The 22095-nt window shown below is 36.4% G+C and overlaps 1 protein-coding gene across 1 annotated transcript in view; it reads right to left on the bottom strand.

The window, feature by feature from the left end:
- THSD7A (thrombospondin type 1 domain containing 7A) overlaps positions 1–22095 on the bottom strand; it is a 294355-nt gene that overhangs the window by 234739 nt on the left and 37521 nt on the right. The window contains exon 2 of the mRNA XM_054191500.1: positions 9127–9253. The gene's annotated coding sequence lies outside the window, so the exon portion shown is untranslated. The remainder of the gene's footprint in view (positions 1–9126; positions 9254–22095) is intronic.

Below are 22095 nucleotides of genomic sequence, written 5' to 3'. Positions count from 1 at the left end.
AGCACTCAATCCTGCAAAGAAGCACACGAATTTCAGAGATGAGGTAGAAATACAGAAAGAAATAAAAAACTAAAACCTTTAAGTCCGCAATAAGGTAGACTCGAACTGCCAATATTTTCATGTAATTTTTTTACAGAGGGATTCACAAGGGTCTTAGGAAGAGCGTATTACAAAGAACCAGCCAGCGTAGAGGTGGATGTTGCTAGGACCCACCAGTGCTCAATACATGGCAGTGCTGTGCGCAACGCCCGTGGACCACAAGAGAAGCATGTGCCCAGGACAAGCGTTAGCACCAGGTAGACGGTAACCCCTGGCTCCAGCTTGTCAAAGAGCAACTCAGCTCTGCAAAGGCCTAAGGGTAAAAAAATTAGTAATAAAAAAAGTCAGAAGAAAAAATATCTGCTCTTGGAACATTTCAACCACAGTACTTAATACTACACATGACTAAAATGATCACAAGTACTCATTAAATATCTATACATTAAACAAAAGCATATGTACCAACCAGATTTTGGACATGCATGCAATATGATGTAACTGTAATATAATCACGGTGTGACATAATTTTAAGAAGGGTGTCCAGCTGAAATAATACCAGAGGAGATGTACGTGCAGTTCATTACCCTGGATTACCAACAGCACACATGGCTTTGTGGATCACTACTGTTAGACTGCAGGTATCTTGCAGTCTTCTACAAGATGAGATTTTGTACATCAGAAATAATATTTTTATAAGAGATTTTCAAAAAAAAGTTTATTCCCAGTCATGGAGAATCCCAGAGCCAAACTCCAAAAGATAAATGCAGAATAAAATAAGTAAACCTGGCAAAATTGTCGAGTGGGAACAGTGAACGACAACATTTAAAATTCATTTAACATCTTAACTAGTGATTATGTTGTAACAGAGGAATCAGTTTAATAAATAGGCTTAAGTAAGCAAGAAATACTTCCAAAATAAAAGATCTATGAGAGACTTTTTTTTTCTAAGAAATGAAGACTTGGCTTCTGTGTTCATGAAGGAGAACAGACAAAAATGACATAAAATTTCCCATGAGATAAGGAAGAAATGTATAGGAGATGTAAGAGGCCAAGGAGTGCACCAGAACCAAAAAAAACCCCTAACAACTGTTTGAACCCTCCCACCAACCCCACTCTCCAAAAGAAAGAGAAAACCACTACCTTATTTTTCCTAGAGTAACAAAATACAACTATTAGAGATTCCATATAAATAAAAGGATGGCTTTTTGGAATGTTTCTGTAATGTATATATAAGGCTTTGCAATTAAAATTTTAGCCTAAAAACATACGGTTGATGGGAGTAACGCCTGCACTTGATAGTAACAATTTCCATTGAAAGACCATATTTTAACTGATTATTACTAATTTAATCTAGCTATTCTGCAACTGTACATACTCCTCAGGGTGATGCTTGAGGTAGGGATTTTGGTTTTGTTTTGCCTGGATTCTTTTTACGGAGTGGTGAATAACAAGAGGTTAGTTCAAACAAACAAACAAAAAAGCCAAACCAAAAAAAACCACAAACCCCACAGTTTAAAAAATAAACAATTGACAATGAATTCCCTGAGAAGCACTATCATGATATTCTTTCAAGCTAGAGGAGTTTGAAGTTTAGCAAGTAGAGATTGTCTGGTATCAGAGATATACCTCTTGACCTACTCAAAACATGAAAAGAATACTTAGAATTATAATAAAGCTTTAAGAATCACAAGTCATTCAATTCCCAGCAGAGACAGTAATTGGAGAGCGCTTGTCAAAGACTTCATTACATCAATTATACTCTGCCTTGTGTGTGAGACTAATTACACAGGTGTGATCCTGCCAGCATGAGAAGCATCACTGCAACAGCCAAGCATGGACCTTGCTGGCAATTACTTTTCTCACTGCCAGGCAGATCTGGAGCAGCTGCCCCGTGTTCCCAATGCTGTCTCCATAAGGGCACATGATGGCAGGGAAAGGAAATAAATTTGTGGTTTAGAATGTTATGTAAGGAATCAGAAAAGAAAAACTTAGAAAAGAGGTAGAATTGAGGATCGGAAGGAGGAGAAAGACTGTGAAAGACACTACATTGGTAGTTCAGGACTGAAACCAGCTGCATAAAATGATCTGGTAGGAGCTGCAAAAAGACAAAGTGTCATATGCCATCAGAGCACATTTTCCAAAACTTCCAGTAGCACAGTCTACGACTTCATCACTAAAAGAAAATTTTACATAATGTTAAAACTACTGTACATTTTCTCCAAAATACTGTTCAATTCATTTAAAACATGCATGAGGTTTTCCCATGTATGTTTCTCTTAAGATCAAACCCAGCTTAAATGTAAAGAAATCTCCTTTCAAATGTGTATCGAATTCTCTATGTATAACCTTATCACTATGGTTATACTGCTAATTACACTTAACCTTTACACTTTGTTACTAAATGAAAACAATTCTAGATAGTAGACCAAATATTACACCACTGGAAAGATTTGAGAAGCCTACTGTATTGGAAGCTGTCCTAAAATATTGCATATTAGTTTTAAAAAGACAAATAAAGTCCAGTTTCAAAAGCTTGTAGGTTTGAAACTGAAAATCTTGAATTACCTAATCACAGGCTTCTGAACACGTTAAACATGTAGTTTTTGTTTCTCCCGCTAAACTATACAATGCACCATGTCCTTGGAATCTGTCCTTAATTCCATTCAGGATGCTCAACACAAAGCTGTACAGAGCTGGACATAATCTGAAGACAAAGCAATTTTCCTGAAAACTGTTTTTCCGTAATGGTCTTCCTAATAATGCAGCTGCTAGCCAGGATTTCAACACATTTTTTTTTAACTATATAGGGAAGCGGGGTTAATAATGGGGGAAAATGTTAAATTATCCTACCCAAATAAAAAGAACAAAAATAATTCAGAATCTGCAGACCTAAGGTAGGTCATCCTTCCAATTCCCTCCTTTCACATCCAATTTTAGAAAAAGAGCTATTCAAGAAGTGGTATGCAATGTCTTTCCATCCTCAGGAGACAATCCACAGTTTAATATAACATTTGGTATGGCTTGAATATTTTACACTTCCTAAGTATCCGTTACATAACTTTCCTCCACTGTGTTTAATTACCCCATTAAGCAAGTTGGTATTTGCATTTGCACTTAGAGCAGCTGCACTAGAGCTGCAGGGCACAAGAATATAAAACCAAGAAGAAAAATTAATAAAACATTATCTTTCCCATTTAATAAGTTCCCTTTCTTTTTTAATTGAAACATTTGTATTAGTAGATACTATTCCAGCATTGTAAGGTAATAAATCACATAAACCTCATATTATTCAAGCTGACTGAACCGCCAGATAGAAGTATCATCGCTTACTAACGGCACAACTTGCCCTTAAGCTTTTCTCATTTTATGGTATTTCTGAGGAGTGACTTTGTATCCAAAAATGTTATTCAAAACATAGAAAGTGATGCAAATGTAATGAATCAGAAATCATTCTTGGTCTCAAATTTTTACATAGGAAATAAGTTACGAATTTATTTTACTGTGTTGCGCATCATCAACTAATCCAGACACTTTTCTGAGAAAACAAACATGAAGGTTTTAATTAATTAATTAAGAAGTCTGCAAGTCATCACACATTCGTAGAATCAGCTTCCGAGTTTCAAGACTCTATTTTTCAGCCAGCCTGGAGAGCTTACAATACATCCATCAAAGACTGGAAAATAATTGTTACTTATCACATCGGCATGTTTGCTAAATAGGATGCATGCAATAAAGAGTAAGAAATAGAGCAATGAGAAGTACCAATTTATTAATTAAGAGCTATTAATGCTGAACTGGTTGCTGCGTTAGTAGTGCCAGGTGTGGAAGCTCCTTGCCCTATGGGACAGGTTATCATGCATTAGAAGACTGAGATCTTACATATACACATGAAGGAAGCAAAGTACCAGTTTTGATTTTACCCATTCCCTTCATTCCTAAGGTCCTATTTTTGTAGCTGTTATAACAATGTCCTATTTATGTAAATGTATTATCCATGAAAATCTCACTACAATACTTCCTTGCAGCTGACAGGAACGACCCTATACCCGGCTTTCTGGTACTTTTAGTCCCCACTCCTTTTAGTGAAAATGATTCCAACTGACATCTTTTCCAGCCATCTCTATTTTTCACTTTGGAGCAAAGATAAGGCACCTATCAAAAAATAAAAAAATCACTATTTTAGAAGCCCCAGAAGCGTATCGCTGCATGGACTAATGGTCTACACCGGTTTTGATGCCAAAATTCAGGTATTTGACAGTACTTAACATCCTTAAAGTTCCCCTCTTACCCAAAGTAGATAAAGGGTAAAGTTATTACGGGGTGTAAGAATAGCATACAATTAGCACACGTATTACAGTAGCTGTATACTTTTAATAATACTTCTGCTTTTCTCGATGACCTTTTTATGTTGCCACAGCATGGGTTTAAGATACTCTCTTTTAACTGTTTAAAACACTGTCCTAAAACAATTTTTACTAGAATGCCACTTTTCATGAGCTGTCTATTTGCATAATCACAACCTCATGAAGGTAGTGAGGACAAAGGAAATGTGACTCAGCTCAAGCAGCATATTTATGCACACCCACGTAAAACACAGAGTAAAGATTCAGCAGAGCTGCATATCACATCCACCTCCCACCAATAATAAGGAAACGAAATTACCATGCAACTTTTATAAGCCTTAATCTGACTTTCCATTTCAGTTCAATAACCGATTCAGCAAAACCAAAGTGTTTGGGCACAACTGACAATTCCTCCCAATTGGCTGAAAAATACTTCTTCTTTTCTTTCTGAAAAATTAAACATTTAATTCCCATGAAGAGCCACATGCCAGTGGTTAATTAGGGAACATTTTACAAGAAGAACTAAAAATCGTCATCAACACAGCAGGAAAATATTAACATTTTTACAAGCACAGCCATGCCAGAGTTTAATTTCTGGTTCCAGAGCTCTTGCAGGCAGGCAGCTGCCACCCAGGCAAGTTGAGAACCTCAGCACTTACTGCTAATTCCAGCTTTCTGATACTTATTCAAACTGGCAAGAAACATTCCTCCTACATCACTTTCAAATGTTTGACAGCCTGGCCATCCATTAAATGCATCTCCTAGAGTTGTCCGTGGATCACTATATAATTCTTCCTCCCAGCTACTGAAAAATAACGTGATGCGTAGGAAGCTGGAAGGGCTCCCAAATCCCACAGTGCCTGACAGGCAGGGCTAAAGCAGGAATAAAAGTCAGCAGGGTGAAGGCACAGGACCGATGGGAGAAGGCCAGTAACAGATTACACTGATTAATGGGAGGTTATAAGATATTCTTCTTCACTGAGAAGCTAGGGAGCAGGGGTAGCTGCTGGGCAGGCAGCAAACAGATATTTGCGGTCAGAATTAATGCAGTGTGTTGGCAAAGGTCATGCCGCTCAAATCTGTGCAGGGGCAACGCCAACTGCCACAGGCTCACAGGGAACGAATAAGGGAAACTGGGCAAAAAAGAAAAATAAAATAAAAAAGGCAAAAGTAGAATAAAGCAATACAACAATAAACCCTCAAGATGCCCTTTCTTCTCCTTTCCCAGAAATCCTACAAACTTTAAGTAAAATCCTATTTTCACTCTGAACTTGAAGTTCTAATGCTAGCTGTGGCAGATGTGATTCAGTAACGCTGTCTTCCTGAAGTGGAAGACGGAGCCACAACCACTGCGGTGGGTATAGACGTACACATTCAATTATAGGGGCAATTAGGGAGGATAAAAGACAGATTAGGTCCTCCCCCTAGAATACATACCCTGCCAGAGGAGCTGAGGATGGGGAGGAGGAGGTAGGGGTTAGTTACCAGCTGGAACACAAACGCTTTCTTTTTGACAGTTCAAAATGTAAATCTGTTTATGTGACATAATTTTCACCAAGCACTGGCACACACGCATTAACAAAAATGCCCTGCTATTTCAGTCATTTTTAAACTTTTTTTTGGGGGGTCTGAGAAAACTTTCCCTTTCATTTACACACCACCACCCACTCACAGGATAAAACCAACCAAACAAAAATCCCTCGCAGTGTCAAAGACCAAATATTTAGCATAACCACTTCAAACAGTTTCATAAATCTGGTACTGCTCATACTTTATTTAAGTAATTGTACTTTGCAGCACAATGAAAAACTGAAATCTTTCATAACGTAGGAAAACTGTATGTGCTACAATCACTGTAAAACCCGTCCAATTCATTTTTGGGAAGAAGGTCACCTTCAGCAAACACTGCTTCATCTTTTAAGGGCTAAGACTACAGCATTTAGTCACATTGTTATGGCCTTAGTTCAAAGAGCCAAAAATGTCTAAGAGCCAGCCACCACGCAGCCGCTGTGTCGGTCTGAGCTGGGAGCAGTGGAAGGCAGCCCCGGCAGCCAGGTGCCCACCAGCCCTCTCCCGTTGCGCTCCCTACATTGTAAGTGACCAGCTGAGGGCAGATGCAGCAGCAAATGATCCAGAACTTTATCTCACTAACCAAAAACTGTTTCCATTCTGAGATTTATTTTTTTTTTAACTCACATTTACATTTGCCAAATGTTCAGATGTGTTTTCAAGCTCCATATGTCCATCAAGACAACATTTTTACGAAGTTTTAGCTAAATCAGATCAGCCAATTAGGCTCAGAAAAAATTCATTGCTTTTGTAACTTAAGAAACACACTCTGAGTGCTCGATTTTGTAACCTTAATGTCATTTCAAACCTATATCCAAGAACATGTACTTAACATGTAGAAAATTTAATTAGATAAAGCAAAATGAGTTGTTGGAAAACTTCGGAAGAAATATTTTCTAACTACCACAACAACCGTTTTGTGGAAAAACCAAACAAAACTTTCTCATGTTTATCAGCTGGTAAAGTTTTGGCTTTGTATTTCATATGCTGTTACATTGCCAGGGATTGTGTAAAACAACAACACTGCTTATTCAGCATAGTTCTTCTAACACATTTATCACCATTTCTTGTCTATTAGTAAGTTGAGCTGGTGGTACAGACTAATCAAAATGAAAATCCATTATTACGGTCCAGTTCATCATCTATTGGATTTAGAACCAATGTTAAACTCATCTTATACTCTCCATGTTCTATTGATATAAATCCTTTAAACTATTTCATTTTTACCACTGAACAGGTCACAATAAATGGTTCCTCTTATTATTAAGGATTTCTGGGGTACAGGAGAGAAACAGCCAACACTCATTTCCTGAAACCATTAATGACTTTCATTAATGACCAAGGAAAATTTTTTAGAACCAGAATAAATAAAGCAGAACTCAGTGTTTCATAATGTAAACATTTATGTGAATTTGAACTCAGAACATGTTTCTGTGTTAAAAAAAACCCTAAACTTTTGAATTAGAATTAAAAATATAGACATTCCACTGTAGCATTATCTTGAAAATAGCATTTTTTAAGAAGTGAAATGGAAAAGAAGGAGATTCAGCCTTTCCCAGTCCATGGCTGAATTTGGAATTCCCGACACAGATGGTAAGGAATATGAAGTACAAGGAAGGTCCTCTGGGTTCTATATTCACCTGTCTCTCTTCAGTACAACAAAACTCTTTTTTCCTCAATTAAAATCTGCCAGAATGAGTAAAATGACATCCCTCCATTGCTACTATTATTTCATTCGACCTTGATATCATGAACAAGAACGTAATTATGATAATGAACCAATTATTTTTATACAATATAGCAATCAAAAAGACTACCACTCCCTCCCTTTTCTCATGATAATACCTGAACATTCTGGTTTTATTCGGTCTTCAATTGCTCGCATGCAATAATTATCATTAACATTTTACTTTTTCTTTTATTTCTTCTTTCCAAAATTAAAAAAAAATAAAAGGGAAAACAGTGACTTTTTCAAATATTCATAACAGCTTGCAAGATGTATGATTTATGTAGGACAATAAACAAATATTTTAATGCTTGGAATATTTTACATGGCATGAATTTTGAATGACAGCACATCTGTCTGTTAGGACAACCAACTGTCAATAACGCAGCAGCTACACCATCATATGAATGGCATATTTTATATACATTATATAAAAGCCAGTGTGAAGGATGTTTGAGAGGATTTAATATTTTTTTTAGTAGTTTGTAGACAGTCCAGCTATGCCTGCCTTCCAAGGGACTTCTTGTCCCATGATTATTGTAGCTTTCGTATGATTTTGTCCAATAATTGTTACATTAAACCAAATAATTTGGAAAAAATATTTAATCATTTGCAGTCTTCTGGTTATGAAAATGAAGTGTCTAAGTTACTGTGAGGTCAGATCTGTCACATACAGTGGAAAAGCAAATAGAATCAAGTATGTAAGAGTAACTCAGAGAGGTTTTTGCACACTGAAATATAATTATTCCAAAACTGTTACCTTAGTCAAATCGCTGACTCTGTTAAAATACTGGATCCACAAAAACCTCGTGGCTTTGTCCCCAAAGATCACAGACTGACTAAAAATCATGCTATTTTAGAGAAAAGAATCTTTTGTCTCCTGCTCAGAAATGAATCTTCCCAACCTTGGTCACTGTAGTGTTTATGTTCCAACTACATGTACATGCAAGTTGCAGAAGAAAAGAACATTTTTCTGCTACCATGATTACGTTTTCAGTAAAAGCTAAGTTGCTCAAAGATAGATTCACTTACGATGAACTGTACAGTTTCACAATCAATTTTTGACTTGAGACAATCTAAGTGCACAACACCAAGTTAGCTATTATAGCCTAGAGACAGTTTCCTTTACTCAGATATATTTATAACCGGAACAAAAATATAAACCTGAAACTCTCTACATTTAATTTAGACAAACTGGAGTTTACTGTTATCCACATAAGAATCATATCTGCTTTTTTAGTCTACTTGTAGGACTGCTTTATGCAGATTGTAGCTCTATCTGTATGTAAATCATGGCTCAGTTAAGCAAAGATAATTGTTACCAATTTAAAAGAAGTTTCAAATTTTCTTTAAAAAGTATTAAAGAGTTGATAGGAAAGAGACAAACAAACATTCCACATGGAATTCCTCCATGTCTAAAAAGTCATAAGCAGTAGAAACTAAACACACCTTTTTGCCACGGTAAATATTCATTCTCCGCTGCTAGTGAGGGACTTCTCAACTATCATGATTCCACAGCATGCTAAAACAATACCACGGGGACAGGCACCTTCTGTGCAGTGAATTCAGAAGAAACCTATAAATAAGCAGATAAAAAGTCAGAAGGCAAAAATTAAAAGAATTACCCATACGAGGTCCCCCCTGATTCACTAGGGAGAGGGCACTGATGGACAGTGTGTCCTGATGATCTAAACTGTGTACAAGCAATAGGAAATTCAGCATTAATATCTCAGTATATCCAAGAACATATGACAATAAGAATATTTCAATGGCTCCCCCAGTTTCAAAGCTTACTGTCACCCGTATGCTCCTGAAATGCTCTCTAATTTCCCTGAATAGCCCAATATTTAACTCTCCATAGCATAATCATGTCTGGAAGGTCATTCCACACATTTTTTGTTTCTGTGAAAAATTGCTGCCAGGCGTCTGTTTTGAACCTTTTCTCCTCCCATTCTTTTTTCCATTTATGCCATCTGATCACATTACTTACATCCATCTCAAAGTTCTAATTTAAGAGGACATTCCTCTGATTCATGGCTTAGTCTTGCCCGTACTTTTCCAAATATATTAAAAGAGATTTTTATTTTCAGTCTGAAGCTATTAAAAAAAATATTAAACACAATCTGTTACCTGTCCATTCTTACTATCCCAAATAATTAAGATTAAATCTTTACAGAGGCTTATTAAAATCAAAAAAGTCCAACTTTTTGACAAATAAATCGGCCCAGGCAACCAATTGATATAAACGTAATCCAATATATGAAGTACAGTACATCGACACCACGTAATGAATAGGAAAGGCAGAAAGATTCTGCATTTATACAATCACACCTCCAAGTTTCCTTAGCTAGGAGAAATATACAGCTAAACAGAAAAAATCGTGTTAGCCATTCTCTTCTGCTCCATTTGCTCCGTGTCACAATTCCTTTTTTGGAGTTCAGGAAAATCCACATCCTTATTGCTCATATAACCTCCTTCTTCTGTCTTATGAAGGACACAGAAGAGCAGAACAAGCTGCATGTAAGAAGGTGGACCGCAATCAAAATCACTTTTTCCTTAGTTGCATCCATGTTTGCCTACACTGAGAAAATTCTAGGCTTATCCCTAATCTCATTTGAGATCTTCCTATCTGTTTTAGCTTGTACTGTTAAAAAAACAAGAAAGAGGTAAATCAGGGTCAGAAAACTTATATGTAGTCAAAACTTGGTCCCAAAGTTTTAACGTAATCTGGAATTTATTATACAAAGTGTTTCTCTCCACTTTTAAGCTGTAACATTAGGGATTTATACTGACTACTGTAAAAGAACTGCAGTAATGAGGCAAATGTCCTTTACACCCTCATGACAGTGGATAAGACTATTTTATTTTAAAACCCACATTCCAAAATTGTTTTACTTTTTTCTTCACGAGGAAAGTTTAAAATAAGGAGCTGTCTGGTCTGTATATTAGTATGCTACCACTGCCCAAGTTGAGGACTTGGAGCAAGAAGACCCATTGTAAAACAGAATGAAATACCCTTTTTTGGTTTATTTTAAGTTATTGGGAATATAAATTAGGTATCTCCATTCAGCAGTAAATGTCTCTCAGTAATGGAATGAAGTGGAAATTGATCTTCCTGGGCTTTTAGACTTCTTTCAACTAAAACATTGTACTGGGTTTGGCTAGGACAGAATTAATTTTCTTCACAGTAGCTCCTATGGTGCTGTGTTTTGGATCTGAGATGGAAACAGTGTTGGTAAGACAGGGATGTTTTAGCTATTGCTGAACAGTGCTCACACAGCATCAAGGCCTTTTCTGCCTCTCACACTGCTCCGACAATAAGTAGGCTGGGGGTGCACAAGAAACTGGGAGGGGACACAGCTGGGACAGCTGACCCCAACTGACCAAAGGGATATCCCAGACCATACGTCATCGCACTCAGCAATAAATGTTGCAGTAAGAAGGAGGAAGGGGAGACATTCTGAATTATGGTGTCTTTCTTCCCAAGTAACTGTTAACGTGTGATGGAGGACTGCTTTCCTGGAGATGGCTGAACACCTGCCTGCCGATAGGGAGCAGTGAACTCCTTATTTTCCTTTGTTTGCACATGCAGCTTTTGCTTTGCCTATTAAAACTGTCTTTCACACTTTTGCCCTTCCGATTCTCTCCCCCATCCCACTGAGGGAGCGTAAGCAAGCGGCTGTGTGGGGCTGAGCTGCCCAACGGGGTTAAACTACGACTCATATTTACTCTAATACAGAGAATTTTAGACCAAGCTCTATGGGTGCAGTTAGGAACTCTAATATGCAGATATTCAGATAAGGCAAGACCTTATGTTATGTTGTAAATGTGGGTGGTTTTGTCCACATAAATCACAGCCATTTAAAGTAAACACCCCAAGAGTTTCATACGAGCAACACTAAACAGCCGATTATACGCAAACAAGTTAATTTGAGTAATGTACATAGGAGAATGGTCAAAAGCAGCAAATTTCTGTTTGATTGAACCTCTGAACTGTGTAAAATGAAGCCAATTTCAGACAAATTTGATAACACAAGTTTATCACAAGACCGATATTTCACATTCAGCTTTCAGCTTGAAGCAAATTTTTATAGCCTGAAGAATGGAGTTATAACAAAATGCTGACAAGCCCTCACCATACAAAATAGTTTCTGCTAGAGGGCGGATTGCCTGTTCTTGACATTTCAAAATAAATGAATTTACATTCAACGAATGAGATACAGTTCACATTCAGTAACTGTAACTCTTTATGGCTTTTTCTATTTGATAGATGCAAAATAAAAATCAACAAGACGAAGTTCAGATTCTTGTCCCTTCCTAAGTTCAAAGCTGAAATACTTAGACTTCAGCCCTAGGGCCAATTAGGTCTATCAAGCCTCATATGACAGCAGTATTTAAAAACAAGAAGAATCCTTTGCAAAAGCAGAAAGACACATGTTCCTGTGATTCTCAATTCCAACCCTTACGACTTAAATGTAACTCCAATGCTTTAATGCAACAGACAGTTTATGTAGATGCTCCATTCCTCCTCCCCCCTCGTAACTGAGTTTCTTTTAAGTTTTTTAAAAGAAAAACTTCATTCTGAGCCTCTCACTAATAGATAGTTATGCCACAAATAGCACTCGGAAGAAACACATACGCAGTGGAGGGCTGTCATTTCCTGCCACCGACCACAGCATGAGCAAACATCATGGTATCAATCCAGCACCCAAAACTTATAACCAAGAATATGAACCCTGTTGTTTGACTTTGTCCTTGTTCCAGGGGGAATAAGGTTAATTTTCACAAGAAGCTGGGACAGGACACAGCTGGGATGGCTGACCCAAACTAGCCAAAGGAGTATTCCATACTATGTGAGGTCACGCTCAGCTGGGGGACCTGCTGTGGAGGGGCAGGAATTGCTGCAGGCTGGGCATTTTGGGTTCTGGTTGGTGAGTGGTTGTGCATTAATCAGTTTTGTGTATTCTTTTATCAGTATTATTGTGGCTGTTTTTCTCTGCCTTTGCTGTTCTGTTAAACTGTCTTTACCCCAACCGTTGGGTTTTGCCTTTTTCTTCCAATTCTCCCTATCCCAGCCGCGTGGTTCTTTTTTGCCAGCTGGGACTAAAACACAACAGACTTGCAAACAGAAACCTGACTATTAAAATTAGAATGCCAGAGGCAGCTCAGTTTACTGTTCTAATACATAGAAGATTGTGAGTTAAAATTAATGTTTTAAAGAGGAGCCTAAACAAGAGATGATTTTCTGACCATTACAGTAATGTCAGTTACTAAAGGAGATAAACCCAGGAAACTTCCTCAAAGTTTTTGTACGTGGCCTTGATGTGATGACCTCCTGTTCAACAGAGGATACATTTTTCTCATTCCTTAGCAAAGGTACAGTTTAGCATAAGTAGAAGCATCTTTTAGGTTTCAGTTTTGCTCACTAACTTTGTGATTGTTTTATATGAAATTCCCTGTAAGCTATAAAAATAACTCAACATGCTATTTTGCTGGCAGTTGATAGACTGTAAAACTACCACTATTTTCACTGGTTTGGGTTTGCTCTTTCTTTTTTATAGTCATTTGATAAATCTAATTTTCAATACAAATATAGTCTTTCAACGTTTGTTTGATTCATATCTGCTCGTTTCCAAAGCAAATGGTCACTGCTAGGTAGTTCTTTTCCATATAGACTTTCCCCCCATACACATTTCAGTTTTGAAAAGATTTATTTTCACAATACCTCATTCAATCACCACCGTTCTACCAGTAATACTATGAACAGCAAATTTTTGCATTGTGTAATTTTTATGTAGATCCATTAAATAGTCCTTGATTATAATATCTAGTGTTTTCACCTTCTGTGGAGTATACCTGTATGAATACATACAGTTCATGCTATTTATTTTCAGATAACTAGCCCCTCTTGATAGAAATTATAATTTTCTAATGTAAAATATCACCAGAGCATCCACGCACCCACACACACAGAGCATTTTTGATAGCTCACTTTTCCCGTTTACTCTTTTGGGTGTAACAAAGTTAGAAATTTTTTCATTACACTTGGGAGTACTATATGAGAAGTTTTCAAACCTTTGGAAACCTGATCAGTAACAGGCATCACATAATGGAAAAAAAAAATAAAATTAATCGATACAACATAAAAAACCCATTTAGAATAGACCTTAAAAGCTCATTGGAAGAATTCTTTATGCGATTAAACACAAACTAAGGTATAAAGTCAGATCTTAAACTCCTAATTTTGCACACATAATCCTGCCTTGAAATTATGTGTCTCAGATATTAGTAGTCTAAATTCATTTTGGATTTGTTTTTCTCCTTATCGCATCTTTCCTGACATTTACATGTCTTTAATAGTCCCATCTGCAAATACTTTTTATTGTAACACGGGATGAAGGAGTATTTTTACAACTGTACATTTTGTAAGCCACAGATATCTCAGGACAGGATAATAAGCTCAGAGGTATCAATTTTACAAAGAGACTTACATTAAACGAATAAATTTAAATCACAGAATTCCCACCATAGCTATAAACACTTTGGCACTGGAAGCTTTTCTTTAGATTTATTTACAGAGTCTGCGACTCCTTGGGCCCGAGCAGGCTTTTCTATATGGCCATAACTGCTGCCATATCTAAGCATCTCTAAATGACATTGAAGTGAAAAAAAAATATATTTTTAAAAATCCATTATCAAATATTCTTCTTTGTAGAGATATCAGTTCATCTTAACAGAGAGAAATCATGACAGACAACAAGGCAGATGGGTGAAGACATTAGGCGAATAAGTAAAAAGGTAGTATAAGGGGAATGCTATGCTACAAGTATTGCAAGGTCCTGATGCAACTACTGGAAGTAAACTCAAGGGAAGAAAGGAGGTTTTGTCTGTGATCTGTGTTCTTCACATGGGGAGGGGATGGGGATTTTTATTTCTAGCCTTTATAGTGATATTATTTTACACCTGCCACTTTGCAGAGAATTTCCATTTCTATGTTACAACACACTGTGCCCTTTACCGACTTGTTTAAAGAAAATGAATAAAATAGTTCCCCATATGAAAATGAGATCTACCATCTTTTTTATTATTTGGAGGCATTTCTAGCTGTCAGAGGGGCAAACAGTGAGTGACACCAGTGTGAAAATTTACAAACATCACCATCCCAATTACTTTAAGGGTCAACATACATAAAGGAAAAGGGCAATCATCCAACTTCTGTTTCAGCATTTACACAGAGCTTTTTATTGCAACTCTCCTTTTCCTCTGCCTTTGCTATACTTGACCAGAATGAAGATGTGAAATATTTAATTCTCATACCTTTTAATTCCCTCACATCGTTACCATTCCAGATCACTATCTTAGTTTGCTTTATATCTGGTTTTGATGCCACTGAATGCCTGGCTTCAGGAAAGAGCAAAACAATTCCCGTGGGACTTTACCTAATGATTCTTTCACATTATACTTCAGGGAATGACACAAATGGAAAACGTCTTGGAGATTGTCCTCCATAAAACTCATTGCATTGCAATTTGAATGTAATTTGGAATTCACCAAGGACTTGAACCATAATTTATATTTGCCAAATATATGTTAATTAATTCTAATGACATTAAAATAATCTCCCATTTTGGTGCTATCATATGGCAAACAGAAATGAATAAAAAGCAATTCATTCTTACTAGATTTTACTACACAGTAGTTATAAAAGGATCTTACGTGATTAAATTTCACAATATTATTCCACAAGAAAAAAATATAAGAACAAGTTCTTCTATAGACCGTGAAAATCTGTCATTTCAACTCACTAAAAAACAAACAAATTAGTTTTCGAATATAAAAAGTCATGCTCTCAATAATATCTAAAACAAATTTTCTGTAAGATATGGTTATTAAAAGACAGGGTATAGTTACTCAACTTATATTTGGATCCCACTTCCTTCTAGATTCCAGGGGTTCAACTGATCACTAATCAACATTACCTACAGTAATTTTTATGTTGCTCGATCTTTTTAAGATCTAACTAAAGAGATAACGAAGGGTTAAATGTTGACATGTGGCTATACTTAGCATTAATTAGGTATGTGTATGTATACACACAGATATGGCTTAATGAAGCAGTCTCCTAACAATATAGTTATCAGACCAAGTGCAACCTCTGTTATCATGGAGTCATTAGCAGATTGCTGCAAACTTATAATCTCAAAGGACATTCAGAATTTAATAACAACATATTACATTTGTGTCAATGTCACAAAAGTTCCAACACACTTTGTTGTTCAAATCACATTTTGTGATAGCACTTTAAAACCAAAACAGTCACTACAAATCACCCTTAAGTTAAGCATTACCCTTCTGAGCACTTACTTCAACGAGCCCTCCATATCCTTTAGAAGAAAAACTCACAAAATTTTCATTGTCACTTTTCTTAGTTATTTGACTGACATCTGTGTGTAGAGGGCTTAATGGTTTTCCTGTGCGCTGAACTGAAAGTATAAAACCTATGTAAACCTGTAAAACATCTGCTCATTAAGTGCTAAATCACAATATTCTAATCCAGTGGGCTCCGTAAACTGAAAGTAGACTTTTTAAATAACGTAGAGGGATTTAACTACAGAATTCATTAAAGCGAGTGCAAGTCATACAGCTAAAATTTACTGCCATAAAAAGTTATCTTTAGAACACATCTAATAAAACTTAAGTATGAGCTGTGGTACCTGAATATTTTAAATAGTCGTTGGAGACAAAAATTGTTGTGAGGCTGCAGCATAAAGCTGAAGTTAAAACACAGCACTTTATGATGCCTGTGTCCAGCAATCCTGGTAATATACTATACGTATCTTGCAAGTGTCTAATTACTGATGTTCTTTTATTTCATTTATTTTGACTACCTAAACTGTCTCTAAAGTGCCTATCCACATTTGCATTTTAATAAATAATAATTGATATTTTTTCAGCATGTTCTATTTGCATCTCAGAGATTCATTTACAGATTAATATTTCTTATTACCTAAAACAAACTATTCATAGGATATTCAGATTAGGGAATTACTAGCGAGAAAGCAAGACACTGTGGATAGCATTATAATTTGGTCAACTTGTTGGGCTCAGCTCTACCTTTTGCATTACCGTTGGTGTCAGTGGTGGCTGGGGACGCCTGGACTTTAGGAAGTTGCATTGCAATTCCAGGGAAATGAAGAATTAAAGAAACAGCTCACTGAGATGCCTAAAGGAAGATTTCAATGTATGCCATTCTTACCAAAGTACGTTCTGTAAATCACCCAGGAGAAATGAGTAGTAATCACTGCTTTCCACAATGATACTGATATTAAAGGAAATATTGGAACATATTGTCATCAAAAAGAAAAAAAAAAAAGAATGATATCAGACACGCAGCCTTGTACAAATTTATGAACCAGACTGATCAGTATATATTATGCCTTTACCATGGAAGTCCAACTAAGGGCAGTGAGAAGGTTCAGCATTAATTCAGAAAGTGCTTCCCACAAGGGTTAGTTAATTTGATTTCTGATTTTGATGGTTACAATTCAGTATTCACTCCAGTGATTTCCTTACTTTGTTCAGCATTCCTTACAATGAAAAAAAAATAATAAAAAACAAACTTTACTGCTGCAGTGAACATGATTACATAGTTTACAGTTGTGGATATCCACAATATAAAGAAAGAAACCTACACAAGCACAGAAATGACATTTGGATTCCATATTCATGACTGGTTCTACGGCAGATCAGGTTTAAATGTCAAGCTTCTGTGAAAAGATTCCCCCTGACATTAATCTCTCTCACCCATACATTCTTCTCAGGAAATTTATATTCCAGCATCTTAGAAAGTACTTTGTATTTTTTCTTATATATCTCACTATTTCCTGGGATAATGCTCAACCTAATCTAAACCCAGCACTCATGCAATGGGCTGCCCTAAATTTTAAAACTGTCAAGTGAAGGCTGTGCTCTCTGAACACTACTGTCTTCAGATTAGCCTTTTGTCATACACAGAATCTATCTAAAAATAGACATAAGGTAGACCTAAACTAGCCTCCTAGGCAATGCAGCTTAAGGATGAAGTCAATCACTCTCTAAGAAGACATCTAGGGTAAATGAAACACACCCTAAAGTGCCTCTTCATCTCCTCCAGCTGTAAGCGGAGCTTACGCTGCCTATCTCAGCCATACACACCGACACTGTAGAAAATGAAACTAGAACTCTCCTTATGAAAGATAGAAACAAACATTATTAATTTTGAAAGAATTTGCAATATTTACATACATGTTTTGCAAAGGCATTCTGCCTTAAGAAGACTGCAGGTAGGGGACAGGACCTTAAAGCCTAGAGCCAAAAGCTTAACCTAACCAAGAAAGGCATAACAAATATTTTTAAGAAACTTGGGGAAGACGAGGAAGAGCATTACCATATGACGTTCAGTGCTATAATCTTTGGGAATAAGGTTCATCCAAAGAGAAAGCTACAATCAAGCCATGTTATCCCTGGTTGCAGAAAATTAAGGTTCTCAAACTGCCTGCTCCAGAGATTTCCTTTAAATATAGGAACAGAAAAAACACAACTCTCAGAAGATTTTGGGCACGCTGACCAAACTCAAAAGCTAGAGAAGACACTGGAGGTGATAAGGAGATTCATTATTGTCCAGTGTAATGTTAAAACAACTTGGGTCTATTATTGCAAATCTAGATTTTAAAATAAACATTTTTTTACAGAAGTATCTTGTCTAGTGATGATCCCGATACACCATTCCATCAGACAAAGCAAGACTTAAGGAAGGACCGTCAGTGCCCACCATCAAAGAGTTCCTGCCTAGAGTCGCCGGCCTGGCAACCCACTCTACTATAGCAAAGGCGAACAAGAAGAGTCACTCTGCTGGGGCTAACTTGGTAAGTATAAGCCTATAGCATTTTGCCAAGAAGAAAGGGAAGAAAGCCTACATCAGTCCCTTTTTTCACTTGCTTACGTTTTATTGTTTATTGTCTGCAAGCCGGTATGTTTTGCTGGAACCTTAACGGTTACATTTCTTGCTGTTTTCCAAACTCAACATTAAGTCCCATGACGTCGTTGAAAACCAAAGAGTTACCGCCTTGAAATTTTTTTATGATGTTTAACCATAACTATGTTAGCAACCTCTGGCTTACCTAAATATTTTTTGTGAAGCAAAAAGCTAAGGGGAAGAAGAATTTCCATTGCAGCACAGGATTCTTTTAAAAATCCTAGGCTATTAACAGCATTCATAACTTTCCCATCTAATTGTTTTTTAAATAAGTGAGGAAATAAGTGAAGATAGGTCCACAATGTTTCAAATATCTCAAATCACATCACTGATAGTGAAAGAGAGATAAAAGGAACAAGATCAGAGGACACAGCAGATTTAAAGAAAGCATATAAAAGCATGAGATGGCCTCTGGGCTGCAATCAGTCAGGAACCCCCTTATAAAGTTATTATGGTGATACAATGGAGTGTTTCTGGTTCAAAAAGTAAGAGAACTAATACTGAGTGAAGTCCTTGCCCCATTTGATCTTAATAAAGGATTAAGGCAGGGAGATGCATGGTTCCCTACAGCTTCCCACAGTGGCTCTGGGAACACAGCGTTATTGCTGCGGAGTTTTCAAGATGGGCCTGCAGGAACTTTTTTTAATGTGCTGATAACTCTGCTAACTCAAGAAAGGAAGAACACACGATAAAGGTCATGATGTCTGGAGACTTGAAGAGAAATAGAACTTAAGATTAGTAAAGATAAGCTAAATGTATCCTTGTAAACTGTCAAAAATGGTCTTAAACTAGCCTGCTAAACTTGATAACGAATACTAATGAATCTGAACATTTAGATGGGAAGGAACATTAAACCTAAAAATGGTGATGAAGAAAAAAGGTTAAATTACATTTCTTAAGCTGTCAGCAGTTACTGAGAAAGACTGATTTGAGATGTACAAGACCATTATATGGCTTATTCTTTTCTACAGAAGTGGGACACAATCACTTTTCTCCAGATGAAAAATGCATTTTAAAATATTAAAATTGAAATAACAAAGTAAATTTGCCATTAAAGGGAATAACTTAGGGCCAAAAAGATTATGGGATAGGAGGTATAAATAGAGATGCAGATAGAAAGAAAACTGGGCAGATCTCACTGGGCAGGGAAATGTCAAGGTCAACTAAGTTAATTTAAACATCCTATGGAGGCTTCCCAAGTAAATCCAACATTAAGAAGAAAAAGAAATAATCTGTGAAAGACTAAGGGCTATGCCTGGAAATGGTAAAAATACACAAGTTATGTGAAGACATTTGAGCAACACAAGAATGGCCAAAAGCTCCGAGAGCCCAGGAATTTGGCAGAAGCTAGAGGAAGATTTAAGACTGAAGAAGAAGAAAACAGTTGTAGTACTGAAAAGACAAAAAAGAATCAACCAATGCTAAGAAAGACAAATTTATGATCTATAAATATTTACATGCACAGTTCCAATTAAATGCATTTGTGTTTAAAATATGAAGTACTAAGTCCAGCCTAGAACAGTGCTGGGCAGAGAAATTCTCTTCATATGCATCCAATTCCTGTTTTCTTGAAGAAAAAAAAAAAGAAGTTAAATAAGGAAAAGTGGAAACATTACTTTGAAATTCCAGACACTGCAGAACTTTTTCATGTTTTGTAACTGAATGGATGCATACTTTGAAAACAAAACCAATTCCCTCTTCCTTTTCCCCAACTTTTCTCATTCCCATGTGCCAAAAAAGAGAAAACCCAAAGCCTTAACTACTGCATAGATCATTTGTAGAAAAAAATTTTTAAATAAGTGGTGAGAAAACATATACATGGCTTATACCACAAATTGGTTTTGTTTTTCCCATATTCTTTCATCCTTCCTTCTACATGCTGTGAAGTTTTTCATTTGAAGGTTTGCATATTGCAAGGCCTTCTTTATTGATTGACATTGCTAAAAGAAAAAAAAAAAATCCATCGGCATTGAAGAATGTTAATTTAATCTTCACTTAAACATTCTTTGTGCTTCATTGTGCTGGAAACTTATTACATTTTTTTCAAGCACAACTGCACTTAATCGCAAGCAACATATACAAGAGATAGTAGCAGAGTTCATTATAATGAAAACATTTTAAACAGTTGGTTTCCACACTCTCATTCATTCAAACTCCAGGGAAACAGCATACAAAACATGTGAACCACTTCTTCATTAAAAAAAAAAAAAAAAATCCCACTGATTGACAAGTATTTTAATCTAAGGATTTTTAATCTCAAACATTGAATTCTATCACATATTCATACTATTCTGCAAGTTTTTTGTGTATGCCTTTGTAGCTAACTTCCTCCCATTGTTACTTGTGATGACATTCACTAAAAATAAAATTTAAAAGGAAAAAAACAACTATTAATATTTCTAGTATACTGACTTGATGCTTAACAGAAATCAACAGTAATTATTCACCTAGGCCAGTATCTGCAGATACAAAATGAAAAGAATGTTCATCTTGCATGCTATTTGAAAAGGACAAACTTTTAAACAGTTTTTAAAAGAGAATTAAATTTTATATTTCAGTCCACATTGCTTTCATCACTTCAAAAAAAAAAAACACAGACAAAACACTCGAGTTTATCAGGTTCTAACACCAGTTTCTGAATACAAGGACTCAGCAATATGAGATATCCATACCCGTACAAGAAAATAAAAATAAATAAAAAATTACTACTCTTCAGCATGGGCTACAATTCAGGGAGAACAACAGTGACCACTTGCTTTTAAACCTGGTTAGCACAGTCTGAGCAACATCTAGGAATACAGCATCGACTCATGTCACAACTGCTCCCTTACAGAAAAAGCGCTAAACTGCCAACACGGCACTTCTCTCAAGGATGCAGGACTTGAGACGTAATTCTCAAGTCTCCTGCAGTGCATGAAACAGAATTTCTCAGAACATTGAACACAGGTACCTGTACCTTTAAAGTACCATCTGCTGAAAAAATAGGTTGAAAACAAGATCTTTATTCGTTTTGACCGTTGTTCCTTTCAGAAGGGGTTTCCTTATCCCTCTCATGAGTAGAGTCTCTATGCATCTCCCCATAGCATAGCATACGAAAACTACCCGTCATCTTTGTCCTCTTCCACTGGAGAAGAAATACAGGCAGTGGAGGCTTGTTCTAAGTAGTGCTAAATGTATCCTTTTAGAGCTGTGATGGCCTGAAGACCTAAGTGAGGCAAGGTTGGTAGTACAGGTAGTATCTTTTTCCCCAAAAAATGGCTGGGGAGAAGAAAATAAACAATAAAAATCAGTCCTTTATCAGACACAGATCCAGAAAACTTCAGAGCTAATTGTGACTAGTATGTTGTTCTAGGAAGGCACTTCTATTTATGTTGTGATTTTTATAATCATATACTTGTCTGTAC

This window comes from Rissa tridactyla, chromosome 2 (assembly GCF_028500815.1).
Source record: "Rissa tridactyla isolate bRisTri1 chromosome 2, bRisTri1.patW.cur.20221130, whole genome shotgun sequence".
Classification (NCBI taxonomy): domain Eukaryota; kingdom Metazoa; phylum Chordata; class Aves; order Charadriiformes; family Laridae; genus Rissa; species Rissa tridactyla.
This window is presented reverse-complemented; position numbering and strand designations above follow the sequence as displayed.